The 13,068-nt window shown below is 37.5% G+C and overlaps 2 long non-coding RNA genes across 2 annotated transcripts; both read right to left on the bottom strand.

Annotated features, from left to right (window-relative positions):
• Positions 1-6,793: 6,793 nt before the first annotated feature.
• Positions 6,794-7,793, bottom strand: LOC118437410. The gene is made up of 3 exons (XR_004836093.1): positions 7,613-7,793; positions 7,250-7,388; positions 6,794-7,132 (listed from the first exon to the last, which is right to left on the bottom strand). It is a non-coding gene; the product is annotated as an uncharacterized LOC118437410 (long non-coding RNA).
• Positions 7,794-11,667: 3,874 nt separating this feature from the next.
• LOC118437423 lies at positions 11,668-12,808 on the bottom strand. Its single transcript, XR_004836101.1, has 4 exons — positions 12,672-12,808; positions 12,317-12,596; positions 11,819-11,965; positions 11,668-11,732 (listed from the first exon to the last, which is right to left on the bottom strand). It is a non-coding gene; the product is annotated as an uncharacterized LOC118437423 (long non-coding RNA).
• Between the last annotated feature and the right edge of the window lie 260 nt (positions 12,809-13,068).

Here is a 13,068-nt window from a genome sequence, read left to right as displayed (position 1 = left end):
TAAGGGGAGCTGATTTCTACGGATTTTCAGGTCCAATGGCTCAGCGGAATAGGTCCCTGCTTGGTATAGCTAAGATTGCGGCGGAGTTTTCGAAACTTTGTAATTTTACGCCTGTAGTGAAGGAATATGAGGAATTGGGGAAATCTGAGATAGAAAATTTTGCCGGGATCGTTATCCCCTTTATGCCGGCAAGCGTAATATCGAACACGGAGAATTGTTGCGGGGAAAAAGTAAGGACAAGTATCTCGTTGTCCTTATATCACAAGTTTTATTTCGTTTATTGCGATTTCAACCGCGAAATTGTGCCGAATGATGTGACCCTCTTGTTACAACCGTTCGATGGGATGACTTGGATTTCTTTGTTGACATTGTCAATTCTGCTAGGAATTTTTTTCTTAGTGGCAGCCAAACTGAGAAGAAGCGGAGATACGGGTGGCGCCATATTTTCAATTTTTGCAACATACATTTTGTTTCATTGGCCGAACAAAGCCACGAATAATTCGGGTCTGATCGTCCTCTGGAGTTTTGTGCTTATCGTCCTGAATAATTGCTATATCGGAGTGCTCACGAGTTTATTGGTGGCGCCTTTGAATTTAGACGTAATCACTGGGGTGAAGGGGTTAATTGAGAAAAACTATAGTTTGACATTTACCAAGTTGGGACATTTAAGTGGTGTTATTCGTTCAGTGGGAGAATTGTTGGATTCGCAGAAAATGTAAGTCTCTGTATAGATTCTTAATTGCACGCATGCAGTTATAACTGGGTAATATCTGTAAAATTATCTCCGTAGTTAGTACTGTATCCGAAACCACGGGTAACACTTGTGCTAGCAGTTTATCAGCAGGAGTTATAGTCAATTTGCACTTGTAATACTCTTTGGTGATAAAGTACATATCTGCCGTCCCAAATATGTATTACCTGTGTAGGTAATAATGCTTTGAAAAAATTATTGGGATTGCATTATAATCGTAATTTCTTGCATAATTTCTTATGATTTTTAAAGATTCTGGTCATACATTTTTTGCAGGAATGGAAACAAGTCATCGCCTCCAGCACTTACATTAGCAACGTCCTTGAACCTTTCCACTTTGGCCGACTTAGTAGAAGAGGTGGCTTTTACACCCAAAACGGCAGCTTTTGGACCTTGGGACTATTCTTCTTTGATTTGGAATATGGTGCAAAATAGGAGTGACGAATACAATACCAGAATTAAGACTAAATCTGAGATAAGATCATGCCACATTGGAAAGGAATTGAGTTCACGGGATGCAAATCCAAAGTTTTGGATTTTCAAGTTTCACAGAAATAAAAGTGCTAGAATGACGCACGCTTTCAATATAATGCATGCCAGCGGGATTCACAACTACTGGATGGACCTCTTCTTTTGGATGCAGGCTTCCCCACGTATTCAAGATGTTAACAAGTATAAATCAATTTCAGAAGTTAAACCGAGCACGGGGAATAAAGTTTGGCCTTTGATAAAGGCTCGGTATCTGTGGTATTCAGGCTCTTCTTGGTTGGCATTGCGGTATCAGGACTGACAATTGCACTCGAGTGCGGAAAGCATGCTGGGATTTATGTCGTTTTGGATGGGATGAGAGAAATGTGTGTGAAATTATTTATATACATAAAATTCCAAACTATTGCAATAGTACAACATATGTTGTATGTTTGTGTGCGTACATAAATAGTAAATATTGTTGTGCAAAGGAGCTTGACTAATACACTAAAAAACCCTGCGCAAGAAATAAAAGATCTGAAATAACCAACACCATTATGATAAATTTGTGTTAAAATGATAAGGATAACTGACTAACATTTATCACATTAACATTTAAAAATAAATTTTGTATTAAAAACACTTTTCTCGGATGTTCTGTGTTTAATGGGTTTGAATAATTCCTTGCACTCATAGATCGGAGTACTCCGGGCTTGGAGTACGTACTCCGGGCTTGGAGTACGTACTCCGGGCTTGGAGTACGTACTCCGTCCTCCGGAGGCCAGAGTACGCGACTTTTTCTGGAGGCCGGAGTACGCGGAGGCCGGAGTACACGTGGCCAGCCGGAGGCCGGAGTACGCGGAGGCCGGAGTACGCGGAGGCCGGAGTACGCGGAGGCCGGAGTACGCATGGCCGGCCGGAGGCCGGAGTACGGAGGCCGGAGTACGCAAAATTTCCGATCGCATAGATAGGAGAATTCCGGGCTTGGAGTACGTACTCCGGCCTCCGGAGGCCGGAGTACGCGACTTTTTCTGGAGGCCGGAGTACGCGGAGGCCGGAGTACGCGTGGCCAGCCGGAGGCCGGAGTACGCGGAGGCCGGAGTACGCAAAATATCCGATCTATGCTTGCACTGCGAAGCAAGAAAGTGCAGAAATACAAGATGTAACAACAAGATTTAAAAAGACCCAAACTGAAACTGCGTCTCCTACGAGGATGGATTCCAAATTAAGGAAACCGTTATAATTTCATCTCACAAAAATAATACACTCATGTCAAATACAGTCATAGTGGCAAGAATTATGAACCTTTTTTGAAATACATTTTTTTAATTAATTTTTTAATGCAGATTTTTATATAGTTTTTTGTAGACCAATTGCTTTAACAAGACAATGATATCAATTTGCTACTATTACCACATATTATATTGTTAAGATAATGTATAAATATAGCTCATAAAGTCATTTAAAAACTACATATAAATACGTTAGAAACAATATTTTACATCACTTATTTTTACCAGTATTTTGAAAGTAACTTGAAATATGTATGTAAGCACAATTATAAATATTTAAGGCATAATTGGGTTTTTCAGGCGGTCAGAATGACGTAAAGCTCTCCAGAAGACAGAATCCTCTTTCCCCGAGTAGCAGTAAGCTTAGGATAAAAACTTCATACGCAGTTTGTGACATATGCACGTGTGTAAAAATTAAAAATTATTTGTACTGAAAAAGGTTCCCAAATTATTTCCAAAAAAATAGTCAGATTATTAAGCTGTAACATGTGTACTCCAAAAAAATATATGCTCAACATAATACGATTTTACCAAAAACATATTTGGTTAGCAAAATGCCCACGTCTTTATCAGAAAATTAATTCACCCTTTATAAAGTTAACTCATTGCACAAGCCAGACTGAGTTTTTCAGCTTTTTATCATGAGAAATTTAAACACAAGCTAACTCTTGAGGAAATATATACATAATGTGCTTGTACCCATAACTACAAAGAATAATAGTTAACGTTCCCCGTTCTTTGGAACCGTAGTCCTTTTAGCGGCAGTAAAATTTGGATTAGTGAACTAGATTAGAGGAAGAAGGGTCGGACAATGTGTTAAAAAATCCGTGTAGTCCATTCAATTTACAAATACCTGAACGAAGTGTGTTGTCAAATGTTGGATTGGAAGCTTATCTGCTCACTAACAGAACTACAGACATTAAATTAGATATATATGGTAGGTGGCCTTTCAACTTGATTTACATATTCAAATTAGGACGCCAGTTACTATCATATATAATTGTAGCCATGGCGAAAGGATACACCCTTCAAGTTAGAATAGATATTCGCGATAACATGTACACTGGAAAATTCAAATATATGTGCATACTTGTAAGCCAGAAAACTATATTTAGATTGGCAGTGGCGACTAGAAATTAGTGCGCAGAAAGCTGCATTTCGCATGTCATTTATTCCTTTGCGTCGAACGGTTAGGAAAAAGACGATAGGTAAAGGTTCTCCGCGATTTTGCGCAAATATAATTGACCGATACATTGCGGGTCGTACATACTAATTACCTGAAAGTATGTGTTTGTTCGAATTTTCTTCATGATAAATACACACCTCAACGTAATAGCATTGCAATTTCATCAGCCTTCCGATGAAATACGTTGAACTAGATTGGCTCAAATGCCATTCTAATTGCAAAAGCAAAACTTGAAAGTAGAGGAGTTACTTGACAATATTTCTATTTCTTCTACCGTGCGATTCCTGGGTAATATCACTGAAGGACTAATTCTAAATGCAACGAGAGAGGCCACAATTATAATGAAAACAGTTGAGGGCATTACAATGCCTAACGTAATTCATGGGGAGGATGCCAAAATTCAACAAAGGTGACGATAATGGTTTTGGATGCATATTTGTACTAACAACAAACAAAATATCGCTGCCGTTTAAGGAATGCGATAAATTTTACTTGACACTCTGCCCGTCTGAAGAAATTTGGCTGAGCTTACGTTTACTGAAGTAGACTTAAGTCTTCCTTGTAGTAGAATTGTTGATTTACTGGAGGGTAGAACATTCTTTTAGAACATCCCATTGTCCCGGCAATCCGTTTTTTGCAAGTCCATGAATTTGTACATATTTCACTGAATATCACATTAAACCTTCTCTAAAAGGAAGTATGCAACGAAACAATTCTTTTAGCTTGTAAGTATCTTGATGCAAGAAAGTCTAAATTGTGTGATTATTCTTCTTTTTTCATATAACTGAGGATGCGTATATTCTATGATCTTCAAAAAGTTGCTTGGCTACCAATGAGTTTTATACACCCATATAAACACGTAGATATGTATGAGCCGAATGAGGGGTGGATTGACGATAGGTAATCCAATGAGAGATACCTGAATATGCTGTTAAATTAATGGACGACAACAAGAAAATTATGTCGATGATGGAAGAACTAGTCATAGCTAAAAGAAAGGCTTCCTCGTCCTCAGCAAGAGAACAAAATCCAATTTCTCACAGCTCACCCTCAAACTGCAGAAGTGTGGAGGAATAGGTATTCCAGTGGAGATAACCCCAGACTTAGACTACTTCCCAGACGCAACATTCACCGACAACCAAGACACTAATTCAGGAATAGAATGATATGAAAATATGCTACTGGCAGTAGATGACCGGAAATTGGATATGAACTACCTCTTGTCCGCCGAAATACCGACAATGATTTTTCTGTGAAAAGTGAGTTTGCCGCAATCTCACATCCCTGATTAAAAACTCAACAACGTTCCTATTATTGTATACCTTCGGGAAACTTCAAAAGAAACTTATTACTGCAGAATAAGGATATGAAATTAAATTTTGCAAATTTAGCATTGCCGAAATTCTTTGGGATTGACAGGCAGCAGAGTTTCTCCCATTAATTTCTTTCAAATGTTTCCTTAAGCCATTACGGAAATTACCCATTACGCAAATAAGGTTATTGTGATGAGTTAGGTTTTTTATTTAAGAAAATTGTATTTTTTTAGATAATTTGTATGGACGGTATGACAATCTCAAATATTCGAAAACTTTCACGGCTTAATGGGTCCCAAAATAATGGATCATATCGTTTTATGAATTTTTAAGGTACAAATTGGTAGTAGCAAAAAATTACCTAGAGAGCGCCAAAGGTGGCTTGAGGCGCACCAGTAAGTTTGCCCACCCCTGAGTATGGAGGAGTTTTAGCACTTATGTGTTTAATTTTTGCATAACTTGTAAATTTCAAACATTCCAGTCTGAAGCAAAACAAGTCGTTTAATAAGTTATGCTAAATTCTACTTTCAGTGGGGGTTAAAATTAAAATTTTACAAATTAATATGCGTATTTGTAAATATGTCTACTCGACACATAGACTAAAAGTATTATCGATTCATTCATCATTCAACACAATGTATGTATGTAAGTACGTCACCATGTGAAACGTCTAACCAGTGTCATTTCTATTTTTTCATACATAGAAATATGTATTTTGCAGAAATTCTGACATATTATTATTTCATGTCAACACCATGGGGGAATCTGTAATCATTTAATCTTAATTTTATTTAATGATGTACGAGCGAAAAATTGGAATGTCACATCTATTTTCACTACGCAATTTATGTACGACCAAGCTTTCGAAAAATATGACCCAAATCTTTATGTATTGTCGTTTCTGATAATTTTATAATATACAATTATCAGAAAAATATAAAATTATATGAAATTGACAGAAATGTAACAAATTAATATTTGATACGTGTATATTTTGGATTGTGTTGAAACCTCAATAAAGTTTCCATAATAGAGAAAATACATAGATACATAAATATGTCACATGCAGTCTGGTTCAAGTGCCGGGGGATTGGAACTTAGTACCTGGGAAACGTCACCCAAAAGTTCCGATTCCCTGGACTTTTTAGTTATGCAAGTTACAGGGAAACGGAACCCACTTGTCGCAGGATTTAGCGGGTGTCGATTCCCCGGTACCCTATTCGACAAAAGTTACGATTCCCCGGAACCCAAGATTTTTCTTCCATTTTTCATAAATTGGATAAATTTCCTAAGAAAATTTAAGTTATCTTAAATTAACCTCCCACCAATGAAGAACATTGAATAAAAAAATTAAAATTTTTTATAGTGGCGAAGGTTCCTAAAATCACAAATATGTGACAAATTTGAGGAGCGGCAAGCTCAAAAAGGTACGGGGAATAGTCACCCAACAATTATTTTCTTGGAAAAATGCGATTATTTTACAGTTATTGTTACAATTATTACCTTATTATTATGTTACAATTATTTTTCCCTAAAAATAATCGCATTTTTTCAAGAAAATAATTGTTGGGTGACGATTCCCCGTATCTTTTTGAGCTTGCCGCTCCTCAAATTTGTCACATATTTGTGATTTTAGGAACCTTCGCCACTATAAAAAATTCTAATTTTTTCGAATAGGGTACCGGGGAATCGACACCCGCTAAATCCTGCGACAAGTGGGTTCCGTTTCCCTGTAACTTGCATAACTAAAAAGTCCAGGGAATCGGAACTTTTGGGTGACGTTTCCCAGGTACTAAGTTCCAATCCCCCGGCACTTGAACCAGACTGACATGCGAAAGAGTGATTTTAAAAATTTGTTACTAAGGTGTCCTGCTAAGTAGGATACATACTTAATAGCAAAAAATTCTGTAGAAAGACTGCGAAATTTGTATACCTTTTAAAGTACTTAGGTCCATATATGCCTACATGCGTGCCATAATTCCAGGTACATAAATTGTACTTGTCTTAACTTCATGGAGATAGCAGGTTAACGAGGAGGAAGGTGACGACCGCTATACGACCTGATTTCCGGCAAAAATGTGGAAGGATCAGAAGAGATGCTTAGTCGATCTTCTTAACCGATCTGTAATTTAAAAACCGTTTTCTAATTTTTTGATGATCATAAGCACAAAAATAAATTGGTGTTCGATTCTAATTTACTTTGCCTAAAAGTCATAAATATAAGCGTGCCCATATTTACCTGAAGACATTTAGACGAAATAATTTTATCAGATCCCGGTTACTACAACTTCCTGCCCAATTTATATAAAGGATCTGAAATATGCAGGACCATGTTGGGCGTGGTCGCATCGACTGAAGTCAGAAGAGCCATGAATCTGCTAAATTAGAAAGCTGTATTAAAAAATTTAAATTTTTCATCAAAAAGTTAGTCTTAAATGTTCTTTAAGAGAGAGACATTACATGTTCAAAAAATTCGCAATTCAAATCCAGGTAACTTATGATGTAAATTAATCGTGATTAATCTCTTATTTTACATAATTATTAATTGTACAAAAACTATTTTGTATGTTGCATGTAAAGCCAGGTCGGATTAATTTCTTACCATTTTAACTCCATCCTTCCACTTAAATTGTTATATTTTTGGAAAATTTACAGCTTGTAGAGTTTTTGGGAAATAAATTAAAAATTATTCAGGACTGGAGCTTTAGTTAATTTAAGAAGCTCCTGTCCAGGCAATAATTATGTACATGGGCGTGATCTTGCCACGTCACCCACTTCCTTCTCTCGTCAACTTACAAAGTCTTCATTCGTTAAATAAGTAAATGACAAATCGAATTAAACCGAACAATGCCAAGGACCATGCAAAAATTAGTATGAAAAAATTGCTTCACACAAAAAAATTAATCATGAAAGTGAGATTGCATTTAAAATATTAATTTTTGTATAACATTTTTGGTATTTTAAAAGTCTTTAAATTTCTTCACCATTTATGCATGTACTTGAATCGTTACTTTACTGCTACAATAACACAAAGTGCTGACGTAAATAAGTGCAGAACTTGGTAGAAGAAATTTAAACTCTGACCAAATGGATAGAGAAGTGATAAATTTTGGGGCCCAACTTAAAGGATGTGAACAAATTCGAATTTTGAAAACATTTCTAATCGACACGTTTTCATACCTAATTTCACATTTGAAATAATGCCTTGACATGTGTGTTGACCATAAAGTGATCGCATCTTCTACGGACGGTCCCTCCCACTTGCTTACTAACTCCATTAAAGTCGATATGAAACATGCAGAGCAAGGAAATTATGTATCTGGGCTCGAATCCAGCCTAGATTCTATTCAGATTAACGGGTTGGCTAAGATTTACGAGTGTGCATTTAATAAAATAGTTCACTCTAATGCAACGGCAACGATCGTGAACGGTGAGGAGTATGAGATGACGAGGAGGCATTGTAACGTATTCCGGGGCGAGGGGAGGGGGTGTGATTTCTTGTTAATGATTCTGGACGTCAATTAACGCATAATTTTATTTGATAATTTCATGATGCATGATTTAAAATTAAAATGTATATTGTTGTAAAATTCAAATTAGCTAATGTAAAATTATATAGATTTAGATACATACAAATCCAATGTAACTTTAATTAATGTATTTTAATTAAAACAAATTACGTATGCATACATATTAACCAAATCAATACCAGTACGGAGTATAACAATTTGTGATGCTACCACATTTTTAACAGTATGTACACGCATACATCAGAGTCATTCGGATTCAAGTTCGGAATCCGAATAATCCGAATCCAAATTATCTCTCTGAAATTGACGTAATTTTCCAAACACCAAAGAACCATTACACCCACGACACAATAATCCTTGACCACATTCCCTTCCATCCTGTACCACCCACGGCGCCTTCGACGTATCATCAACAATTTCAAATTCTCCCCTCTCCTTGCCCACCTGGCTCCCCAATTTAAAACCATGCGCAGAATCCGACCCCAACTTATCATCCTCCACACTTATCCATAATTTCTCCAAATTTGGCATGCATCTCGGCAACGTAACTCTATGAATTCCATGAATAGGACTCCTATTCTTACGTCTAATTAGTATGAAGGAAAGCGTCAAGCTTTTCAAACTTTGCCGCTGTTTTTGAAGGAAACATAGCAACGCTTTCTCCGCGTCATCTTGCACGTCAACGTCTCGAAAGACCAGTTTAAAAAAACGTAACTGAGCGGTCGGGAAGGTCATAAATTTTTCGAGACAATCGTGTAGATTCAAAAGTGTTTGGAAAAACCTGTTTTTGCCGTAAATCGTTAGTTTTCGCAAATTATTAAACGAATCTAAGGAATCGTAGGGAAGTTGGCCATAATTTTTTAATACGAGCTCCTCAATTCGAGTGGAGGCTTCAAGTAATTTTTTGAGAGATTTGGAATCCGAAATATTATGAGGATCGCCATCCTTATTCAGATCACCTAGTTTATGATCGGAGAACCGGAGAGTTAACCGCTTCAATTTCGGAAACATAAAATCATCCGGAAATCCATATTTTTTATCCGAGACTCTTTCATAGTTGATCCAGACCACTTTAATCTTGATGTCGAGCTCTTCCAGGGAAGCGCTAAATTTCTCGAGGAGGATGGATATTGGGGTCAAATACTCGACATTTAGCGTGACCCTTTTGACCCCGTGGAATTCGGGTTGGTTTACAAATGTGGAGAAATCTTGATAGAATCTTTCCACTAGGAGGGCCATTTTATCGATGACATCGCAGTTCCAGCCAGGTCGCTTATTTTTTATAATCATGGCTTCAAATTTTACCGCCCTCATTTGATGGACCCCTCGGTGTAACAGGTTCATCACGTGGTCCGGCTTGAGATACAAATCGATTTCATACATGGCAAATTTCATAACGAAATTTTTCCGCAGGATGAATCGAGCAGAGTCGTTGCATGATTTTGAGATACGCCGACAGTTCAAGAGGTCTCTCTGGTCCCACGGAACGTTTGAGTTGACCACGTGCTAAAATATTTTGGTTAGTATGACATGATTTTCGAAAACGGGGTGATTTTCAAAATCCGTGTCACATTTGTCCTCTTCCTTCCTTTCCATGGCATCATTCAGCTGAAAAATATTATGGGGTGAGGTATGTAAAGGGTGTTAATAAAGTCCGATCCCATGAATTTTTTGGAGCGCGGTTGTTACAAATTCAGCTGGAACTTTTGAACCAGTGAAGTTATTTATTTCAAATTTTTACCATGGGAGGAACAACTAAACGTGTAAGTCATGAGCATCTTAGAGTTAAGATACAAACATTGCATCAGCAGGGGTTTAAACCTGCAGAAATTGTGCAAAAATTGGGCTGCAGCCGCAGAACTGTTTGGAAATGGAAGAACAAAAATTTTGTCCACGACAAAAAGCGACCCGGGCGACCCAGAAAGGTGTCACCTACCACAAAGAGAATGATTAAAAACAGACTTTACAAGAAAACCGGTAGTTCATTACGTAAGTGTGCAAGGGAGTTAAATGACTCAAAACGCTATAAAGAGAAGAAGAAGCAAATTAACTATGTGACCGTGCAAAAATTTGTGAAATCTACGAGGTGGGGTCACACAGCTTACAAACTAACCAAAAAACCTCTCATGTCACAAAAAAATATCGATGACCGTCTGAAATTTGGAGAACTCCTTCAGAAAAGTGGCCATTTGAGTGAAAAAAGACTTGGTGAAGAATTGCGCAGTCACATCCTTTGGACTGACGAATCTATTATTGAGCTATATCCAAAATTGAACCAACAAAATGTTCGTTACAGGACAGAAAACAAATCGGATGTACCATCAAGAGTAGTCCCAAAATTCGGGCTTAAAGTTATGGTAGCGGGTGGATTTTGTGCACGTGGCGTGACTCCTCTACATATCATACCAAAAGGCCAAACAGTCAATGCAAAGTATTATATGGAAAAAATATTACCTACCTATTTCGATAGCATGGGGAACAAGGAAATATTTCCGAATGAAAGAAAAATAGTTTTCATGCAGGATGGTGCTACAGCCCATACAGCAAAAGCGAGTTTGAGTCTCATCAAGACGCAAGTTTCAACGGTCTGGAGCAAGGGGGTGTGGCCCGGAAACAGCCCAGATTTGAATCCCCTGGAGAACCTGTGGTCCATACTTAAGGAAAATGTATACAAAGAGCCACAACCCCGGACGAGGGAAGAGCTAGTAAAAAAAGTTCAAGATGTATGGAATTCGATTCCCACAGACACATTGGAAAAATTAGCACAGAGCCTTAAACAAAGAGTTGAGGGCATGGTTAAAGTAAATGGTAACAAGACCAAATACTAAGGTAAATATGTCGAACATTTTTTGTAAGTATCACGGGTAGTTTTTTTTATACTAGCCTTCACTTTTTTATAGGAAAAATGGGATCGGACTTTATTAACACCCTTTAGTAATTATTAAATTTGGTTTTTGAATTATTTGTCCATTTTTCTTAACTGACTTCAAATTTGAATACGGGATATTCCTTAGGAAACCAAGAGAATTTGCGATAAATCTTCGTGTTCCAATAATTCCACCGCTTGGCCAGGCGAAATACCAGGGACTCGAACCATGTTCCAAAAATATCGGAAAAATAAAACACATCCCCAAATTTTAATTCGACGGGGGAATCTCGAACTAATTTCCCGTTGAGAAGAGTGCGTCCCTTCTAAACATAATTCGGGACACGATCGATTATGAATTTCAAAATTATGTATGCCTCTCTTTGTGAAATTTAAATATTTAACAACTAACCAAACTTTTCAGCCAGAAGGTTCCCCTTGTATCACAATAAATTTGACATTGTTCCTCTGCAACTGTCACAGTATTTCGATATGTTAAAAACTCTCCGTATTTTTCGGTATTAAAGGTGTCCAAATTTTCGCCGGTTCCAATTGTGTACTACAAGTTTACAAAATTATTTATAAATAGCTGCATGTAAAATAGTCATAGGCCCTGTGGTTCAAATATGTATCACGTTACAATAGAAAATTTTCCAACGAAAAAAAATTCGTAAATTTCCCTGAAATTCAACATTTTGAAAATGTTGTCATCAATTTTAAGTTTAGAGTTGAGTAATCAAGACAATACGAATTTCAATCACAATCTTTGTGACTAATCAAGATTTATGGACTTTTCCCTTTTCAAAATTTTCCATTGTAGCGTGACATTTAAACCACCCTGTAAATATGCAGGTGCAGACTCCTTAGTGGATGTTCATAAAATAAGTGACTAAAAACTGGCGTTTGTTACCTCTGCCCCCCTCGTAACGGGTCTCACCCCGATTTTTACCAGTTAGGCAAGTTGACCCGTAACGCAACAGCCCGTAATTTATGAACGTCCCCTTATTTGACTTTGAGTCACCTTCTGACTTGGATTATTAAGCATTACGACTTCTCTCTTCCATTCAAGCGGAGTGACGCCGAAAACCCCAAAACGCGCGCAAAACGGGGTCGTGGAGTCGGTCCTCGTCCAAGTGAATAGGACCCCGTCACGTGACTGGGATTTGTCCTCCAAGTCCACTTGGAATTAACTGATGGAATAGAAACGGAGAAACCCTGTTATTTCAGTACGTTCTTTCACCTCAGTTGCTATGCATGTAACTAACCTTAGATCGGTATAGGTAGATGGGATAAAAATCGATGCCTGATTTACATTAAATTTGAAAATCTTTCTTCTTCTGACAACTTGTAACTGATAAGATACGAAAAAGCAGAACGAAATCTACGTGGTTCAGCTGATGAGGAGATTTTATTTACTTTTTCTACCCGGTTGGGACAGATTGAAATATATTTAATTACCTGGAGAAACTTTACGTTTCCGGCAGAATATGTCAACAGGGTTTGTGCCGCAGTAGGTCTGGTTCAGCTCATAGGATGCTAATGTATGTATGGAAGTGAACGCGTAAAGTTAATGCTGGTCCGCATGGTGCATGTGAAAAAGGTTTGCGTTTTGTAACCATATTTAGCAACGAGTAAAAACTTTACTGAATAAAAATAAACAGT

The sequence above is a fragment of the Folsomia candida genome, unplaced genomic scaffold (assembly GCF_002217175.1).
Source record: "Folsomia candida strain VU population unplaced genomic scaffold, ASM221717v1 Fcan01_Sc013, whole genome shotgun sequence".
Taxonomy (NCBI): domain Eukaryota; kingdom Metazoa; phylum Arthropoda; class Collembola; order Entomobryomorpha; family Isotomidae; genus Folsomia; species Folsomia candida.
The sequence above is the reverse complement of the archived record's forward strand: the minus strand, read 5'-3'. Positions and strand labels throughout refer to the sequence as shown.